This window comes from Monodelphis domestica, chromosome 2 (assembly GCF_027887165.1).
Source record: "Monodelphis domestica isolate mMonDom1 chromosome 2, mMonDom1.pri, whole genome shotgun sequence".
Lineage (NCBI taxonomy): Eukaryota > Metazoa > Chordata > Mammalia > Didelphimorphia > Didelphidae > Monodelphis > Monodelphis domestica.
Window position 1 is genome coordinate 231,811,494 of NC_077228.1, and position 8,605 is coordinate 231,820,098.

Here is an 8,605-nt window from a genome sequence, read left to right on the forward strand (position 1 = left end):
AGATGCAATCTCCATGTGGAAGATGCTAGGGGGAGCTTTCTTCTTTCTTTTCTTTTTATTCTCTCTCTCTCTCTCTCTCTCTCTCTCTCTCTCTCTCTCTCTCTCTCTGTCTCTCTCTCTCTCCCCCTCCCTCCCTCCCTCTCTCCCTCCCTCCTTACCTTCCATTTTAGATTCATTATTGCATATTGGTTCTAAACCAAAAGAGTGCTAAAAGACTGAGCAGTCTTTTTAAGTTTAAGTGACTTGCCCAGGGTCATACAGCTAGGAAGTATCTGTGGTCAGATTTGAACTCCCACCTGTAGGCCTGATTCTTAATCCACTGAGCCACCTTGCTGCCCCCTAGAAAGATTTCTTCTGTCTTATAGTGAAGTGTAAGAGAAGTGCCTTGGAGAGCCTGTGAAGCATGTGTAGACATTCTGCAACTATTTTTAGCTGGTGAACCATGTAGGAATGGGAAGGCTCTTTGGTTGGCTGCAGAGGCATTCAAACAGGCCTGTCAAGTTCTACTCCTTCCACTTTTTTTGCTTCATTTGCTCTTTGGGGAGAGAGAGAAGAAGGGTGGAAATTTCAGTAACTCATTCATGACGTCTGATGAAGGGAGTGGAATCTCTGACCTTGGGAATTTTGAAGGCTGGGAGAGCAAGCCACAGGAATCTAGGAATCAGAGTCCAAACTGAGTTCTGTGTCATCACTGGCCATATAGAATAACCTTTGGGATCCCAGCCCTGTGGAAACTGCAATGAGGTCTTATCTAGGAGTCATTCCACATGTCGACATCAACTTGGTGGGACCAATGCTTTGTTGGAATTGAGCTAATTTCTGAGTTAAAGAGTGACATGGAGTATGGGAGAGTTGGGGAAAGAAATATGATTGTTCTTGATGTACCTTTGAAGAAAATATCCCTTCTTAAAAGCCAATTGATGTTGTGGTTCGGTGAAACTAAGGTGCAGTCACTTTCCCCTAACAATGCAGGGAAAACAATAGTGGAGGCTGGAGCCAAGGCCACTGGAGAAGAAAACAACCCCACAAAACCTTTGAGATGACAGATATAGCCTGCCTGGTCCTGAGACTGAGAGGCTACCACTCACGCATCATCTATGAGTATATATCTGTCATACATAAGCACACGCAAACATTCATTTGATTCTCATAAAATATTTCTATGTAGAATCAGGGTTCAAAGCCTGTTTTATTTTGTTGTGGCTCTAGAAAACTTGACATTACTACAAAGGCCTATGAGTAGAGTAGGTATTGCTAATTTGAAGAAATTATGGGGAAATACTACTTTGAGGCAGGAAAATGGAACGTGCCTACTCAACTCTTGTACTTGTTTCTAGAATATTCCAATCATGACTTAAATTCCCGTACCTCATTAATTATACCTTTCTAGCATGGAAGAACCATTTCTGGGTTATCTCAGGAGTTGGGGATACTCAATCCTCTTGGTTCAGTTCTGGGAAAACCTGCCCCTGAAGAGAGGGATTAGGGGAAGGAGGAAGGAGAAAGGGAATACGAATTTACTTAGTACCTTCTCTGTGCCAGGCATCCTGCTAAATGATTTTTAAACCTATCCCATTAGGTTAACTTTTCTAACACCGGTTGACTTATTAAATTCTTCTCTACCTCTACTCTCTTAGAAAAAAATTACTAAGTCTCACCCAAAATAATAAAATTTTTATTTTAATTAATTATTTTAAAGTAATATTAAAGATAAAAGTAATTTAGTTTGCACCTAAAAGGAATGCTAAACATTAATGAAGATAAATATAAGAGAGGATTCAGTAACTTAACGTATAACTACTGTTAAAATCTGCAGAGAGGTCAATATTTAAGCTATCTGATGTAAAACAGTATTCAATGCTGCTAATTAAGCATTTTACACTTCCTCTTGTCTGGGAGCCTTTCTTACAACTCTGCTGGCAAAATGGGGAGGCTTGGGCCAGTGGCTAACTTCTCTAATGTAGAAGCTACCCCCTACCAAACTTCAACTTGAGGAGATCCAAAGCTTCTTTGCCTCTTGAACTCACAGCTGTTCCCAAGTCTGGACGTGCCCATCTCAGAAGATTCCTTTGTCTAAGATCAGGAAGGAACAAATAAAAGAGAGGCAAAAGCTTGTCTTAAGGTAAGAGCTTGTGCAGGTCATGTGCTCCTAACTGCTTGGAAACAAGGTAGAAGAAAAAAGCAATCAACTCTTCCCTCACTTAACCCTTAGGAAACAATTCAAAATAGCCTTTGTACACTTAAAGCAGAGAAGGGAAGCAGGCAGAGAAATAGACTGAAGTCTTTTATGGCAGGTCCACTGAGTCATTAGCTTCCTCTGGCTCAGCAACTAATTTTTTTTTCATTTTATTTTTATTGTCACTTAACACACACTTCCATACTGGTCACTGTTGTAAGAGCAAACTCATACAAAACCAAAACCCCAAAATAAAACCATAAATACACCGAAGTGAAAGAAAGATGCTTTGATTTGCATCTATCTGACTCTGGAGATGGTTAGCATTCCTCATCATCAGTCTTTCAGGATTGTCCCAGATCCTTGCATGATTCCGTAGCTAATTAAGAGACGATTTCTGGGTAGCTAGGTGGCTCAATGGATAGAGAGCCAGATGTAGAGATGGGAGGTCCTGGGTTCAAATGTGGTTTCAGATACCACCTAGCTGTGAGACCTTGAGCAAGTCACTTAACCTCAATTGCCTAGCTTTTATGGCTCTTCTGCCTTGCAACCTATATACTTAGTATTGATTCTAAGACAGAAGGGTAGGGTTTAAAAAAGATTGACTATTAGAATTGATGGGCAGGAAGGTGCCTTGTTTTTCCTTGCCTATATCTTTCTTCCTCTGGCTTCCTTCCAGATTCAGCTTAGATACCCCCCCCCCCCTTTCTGCAGGATATTTCTGATGATCCTCTCTACTGTTAGTATGTTTGCTCTGAGATTACCTTTTTTCTACTCTGTATATATCTCAAATATTCACAGTTGGTTGGATGTTGGCTCCCCTATTCAATTAATGCTTCAAGGACAGGAAACTATGCTTTGGCCAGGTACCCTCCACACTTAGCATGGCATCTAACACAGTAATTGCTTGGTGGCTGACTAAAACGGGGAATAAAATCTCAGATTATCCACGTTTAGCCATGGCTCTCATTAGTCCTCTCTGAAAGCCATGATGAGTTCCAATCATTATAATTTTAGAAAGTATTTTTTGTTAACCCTTACCTTCTGTCTTAGAATGGATACTAAAGATGGATTCCAAGACAGAAGAGCAAAAAGGGCTAAGCAACTGGAGTTAAGTGACTTGTCCAGGGTTACATAGCTAGGAAATATCTGAACCCAGGATTTCCCATCTGGAGGCCTGGCTCTCTATTCACTGTGCTACCTAGCTGCCCCTAGAAAGTATTATAAAGCTGGGCAAGGAATACTTGGGGATGATTCCTAGAGTATAATACACATTAGCATTAGGGGATTAAACTCTTTTTGATCTGAGTGCTATAATTGCTTAAACATTTGTTTGGGAGACGTGGTGCTCCCTCTAGTCACTGTCTGTAGTCTGGCAAATCAAGAGTTAATTTGGTTAATTTGTTAAACAGTAACAAGAGACCTTAAGAAGTAGAGAAAAAAAATTAAATGCAATTAAATATGCAGCAGGCGCACTAATCATGATCCCAAACTGGTGACTCCCCAACAGCTGGTAGAACAAATGTGACTTTATAGGGGACGAATTAGATAAAAGACAGCTCTCAGGAGGCACAAGTGTCTTTATGAATTTTAAGCCTCCAAATAAATTGACATTAGAAATGAATGGACATTCAGCAGCTCCCTGAACATGGTAATTAAAGAATTGGGTTTAGCCTTTAAAACTTTGGATTAACTACGGCAAAAGGCTACACATATTTTATAAAATATATATGCCTGAGTGCAGCTAGGTGGCATGGAGCTGAGCACCAGGGCTAGAGATGGGAAGTCCTGGGTTCAAATGTGACTTCAGACACTTCCTAGCTATATAACCCTAGGCAAATCACTTAACCCCTGTTGCCTAGTTCTTATCACTCTTTTACCTTGGAACCAATACATAGTTATGATTCTAAATTGGAAGGTAAAGGTTTTAAATATTTATTTATCTATCCATCTATCCTTCCATCCATTCATCCATCTGGCCATCCTTCCATCATTTATCCATCCATCCTTCTATCATTTATTCATCTGATCATCTATCATTCTATCATCTATTCCATCCATCCATTTATCCTTCTATCATCTATTCATCCATCCATTTATCTATCCTTCTATCAGTTATCTACCCATCCATTTATCTATCCTTCTACCATTCATCCATCCATCCATCTATTTATCCTTTCTATCATCTATCCATCCATCTATACGTCTATCATCTATCTATTTATCCTTTCTATCATCTATCCATCCATCTATACGTCTATCATCTGTCTATCATCTATCTATTCTATCATCTATCCATCCATCTATCTATCCTTCTACCATTTATCTACCCATCCATTTATCTATCCTTCTATCATCCAGACATCCATCTATCCTTCTATCATCTATTCATCCATCCATTTATCTATCCTTCTATCAGTTATCTACCCATCCATTTATCTATCCTTCTGCCATCCATCCATCCATCCATCTATCCTTCTATCATCTATCCATCCATCTATCCAAATGTCTATCTTTCTTTCTATTTATATCCTCATATATCTATATATCTATGTGTTTGAACATAACCTTATCTATACATTATGTAATAGTATCTGGCCTCCCAGCTATTCTATCTCTTCACTCTGAACATTCTCTATGTCTCTCCCCCATGCCTGGAATGACCTCCCTAACTTCCTTTAAGTCCAAATTAAAATCGGACCTTCTACAGGAAGTCTTCCCAATAATCTCTTAATTCGAATGCTTTCTTACTTTTAATTTCCTGTTTACCCTGTATATAGCTTGCATTGTATATATTTGTTTGCATGTCATCTCCCCATTAGACTGTAAGCTCCTTTGAGGGCAGAGACTGTCTTTTTGTTTCCACAGCACTTAGCACAGGGCCTTGAACATAGTAGATGATTAATAAATGTTTTCTGATTAATTTAATGACTCCTATCTCTCCATTCCCACTAGAATGGAAGATGGTACATCTACAAGCAATTTTTTAAAGCGCTGTTTGATACTGTGAGTAGAGCCACTTTAAGAGCATTGAAAAATCCTACAGTTCACAAGAACTGGAAATATTTGGAATGTCAACAAAACATTAAACAGTCTGCCTATACAATATTTAAATAATGAATCTGCTTCCTGGAAACTTAAACATGTATTATGCTACAGTTAAAAACAAACCCCACTATCTGCTGGTATTGATGTAAACCGAAAAAATAATTGCACCTCAATCCTCTGCTGTGGTGTTTGTGGCCTCATCATTCAACTGAAACTGTTTTCCCCAAAGTTACCTTTGATCACTTTTTTTTTAAAAAAACCCTTACCTTTCATCTTAGAATCAATACTGTACGTTGGATTCCAAAATAGAAGAGAAGAAAGGACTAAGCATTTGGAGGTTGTTATTTGCCCAGAATCACAGAGCTAGGAAGTGTCTGAGCCCCAAATGGAATCCAGGATCTCCCCATCTCTAGGCCTGGATCACTTAAAAAAAAGTTTTTATTGATTTTTTTTAACATTATCATAATTTCCCCCAGAATTCGTCCCTTGCCTTTCCTGAAAATCCATCCCATGTAACACATTTCATTTTTTAAAGATTAAAAGAGAGAGAGAAATCAGCATGATTAATCAGAATATTGAAAAAAGTCTGAAAATATGTACCATGTACAATACTTGTGGATTTTCTATCTCAGCTGAGGGAAGAGGTACTAGTGTCTTCTCCTAACTTCATGTTAGGCTTGATCTTTAAAGCTTTGCTCTATTCACTTCTGATTCTTTATGGCCGATCTTGCCATTTGTATTGTGGGGGTCATCATATGTTATTTTCTTGGCTCGGCTTACTGTATGCTTGGCATCATTTCCTGAGGATGTTTCAATGCTTCCCTGGATTCATCATATTCATGACATTGGTCATTTCTTGTAGCACAGTAATGTTCCATAACATTCATATGGCACAATTTGCTGGGCCATTCCTTAATCAATGGGCATCTACTTTGTCTCCAATTCCTTGCTATCACACACACACAAAAATGCTATAAATATTTGGACATATTTACATGGAGACTTTCTGTCCCCATCAATGGCCTTTTTACCAATGATCTCTGAATTGCCAAATCTAATGGACTTTTCTCAGACCTCATGCCTCTTCACCTCTCTGCCATCTTTTTAAAAAAAATTAAACTCTTACCTTCTGTCTTGAAATCAATCCTAAGTGTTGGTTCCAAGACAGAAGAGCAGTCAGGGCTAGGCAATGGGGGTTAAGTGACTTGCCCAGGGTCACACAGCTAGGAAGTATCTCGGGTCACATTTGAACCCAGGACTTCCCATCTCCAGGTCTGGCTTTCTATCCACTGAGAATTCTAACTACTTCCCTTGGAATCATTCATAAGTCATTCATATCATCCCACACATTGACAAATATGATCATTTCTCCTTTGTTCAATCCATTGTCAAATATTAGCATTTCTCTTTTCACAACATTTTTCATATTTTATCCTCTTTTCTCTGCTAATACTGCTACAACTCTCAAACAGGCAATCACTCCTTGCCTGGACTATTGCAAAAAACTTCTAAAAGATTTCCCTTCTTTAAGCCTCTTCCCACTCCAAACCATCTTTCACTCAGCTGCCAAAGAGATTTTTGGCAGATCTGACCATATTACCCCCTCCACTCAATAAACTATTGTGGCTCACTATTACCTGCAGGATCAAATAGAAATTCTTCCCATCTTGGCTTCCTTCCTACTTTACCAGTCTTCCTACACTTTACACTGGCTCACAGGTTCTTCCTTAAACAAGACTCTCCATCTCCCAACTCTATGCCTTTGTATTGGCTGTACCCCCAAGCCTGAAATGCTCCTCCTCCTCATCTCCAACTCCCAGCTTCCCTCACTTCCTTTGAGATTTAATTTAAATCCCTTCTTTAGCTGACTTTTCCCAGGCTACTGTCTCTGCTCTCCCACACTCCACCCTCCATCCTTTATTAGTCCCTTCCCTCCAAGATTGCCTTCCATTTATGCATTTGTGCATGCATCGTTATTTACATATTGTTTCCCTCATTAGAATGTGAGTACCTTGAAGGTATGGTCAGTTCTTTGACTTTTCAGTTGTTTGTTTTTTTAACCCTAACTTTCTATCTTAAAATTAATGCTAAGGTAATCATTCCAAGGCAAGAGAGCAGTAAGGGCTAGGCAATGGGGGTTAAGTGACTTGCCCAGGGTCACATGGCAAGGAAGTGTGTAAGCCCAGATTTAACTCAGGACCCCCCATCTCCAGGCCTGGCTCTCAATCCACGGAGCCACCCAGCTGCCCCTTTTGCTTTTCTTTGATTCGTCAGATCTTGGCATGGTGCCTGGCACATAGTAAGTGCCAGTAATGCTTGTTGACTGACTGTTTACTATGTAAAGTGGATCTCTTGGGTCTACAAACTGACTTATTACTAAAGAGCTCACCCAAAACCTGTTAGAGTATTTATGCTGACAAATCAGCAGTTCACTATTCAAAAGAGAAATGCTAATGGCTGTCACTGGTTAGTACTCAATGGAACATCTCTAAATTAGTTCCAGGTGGTTATTGTTATGAATGGAAGGTTTCCTACAAGCTTGCTTATAATCCTTGAATAATGTGAATTGATGATGCATAAAGCAATTCTCTGAAAAAGATTTCTAACCTTTACTCAGGATCAAAAAGAGCTGAGGGAGTATCGCACTTACATACATAAGAAAAGTCAATCTGAGATTTTTAAGATCCAGATCTGCCATTTTCCTGCTCATAAGAGAGAGGCAGCTCAATGGATAGTCAGGCCCAGAGATAGGAGGTCCTGGGTTCAAATGTGGCCTCAGATACTTACTAGCTTTGTGATCCTAAACAAGTCATTTAACCCCCATTGCCTAGTCCTTACTGTTTTTTTGCCTTGGAACCAATACTTAGAATTAATTCTTTTTTTTTTAAACCCTTACCTTCCTTCTTGGAGTCAATACTGTGTATTGGCTCCAAGGCAGAAGAGTGGTAAGGGCTAGGTAAGTGACTTGCCCAGGGTCACACAGCTGGGAAGTGTCTGAGGCCAGATTTGAACCTAGGACTTCCAGTCTCTAGGCCTGGCTCTCAATCCACTGAGCTACCCAGCTGCCCCCCTTAGAATTAATCCTAAAACAGAAGGTAAAGGCTTAAAAAGGATCACAAAAGAATCATTAGAAGGGTCCCCAAAGGTAGATGAAGAAGATAAACCCAGGTAGTAGACATCGGGGATAGAATCTGAAGGTAATTCTTCTGATTCCAGAGCCAGTATTCTTTCTATCATCCCATTCTACCTTAGTCAATAGGCATTTATTAAGCATCTACTTACCTGCAGATTACTTTTTTATAGGCAGTCTAAAATCAGTCGTAGTTAATCCCACTGTAACTTGTCTCATGGGATGAGCACATTAGAGTTTGGTCCACACCT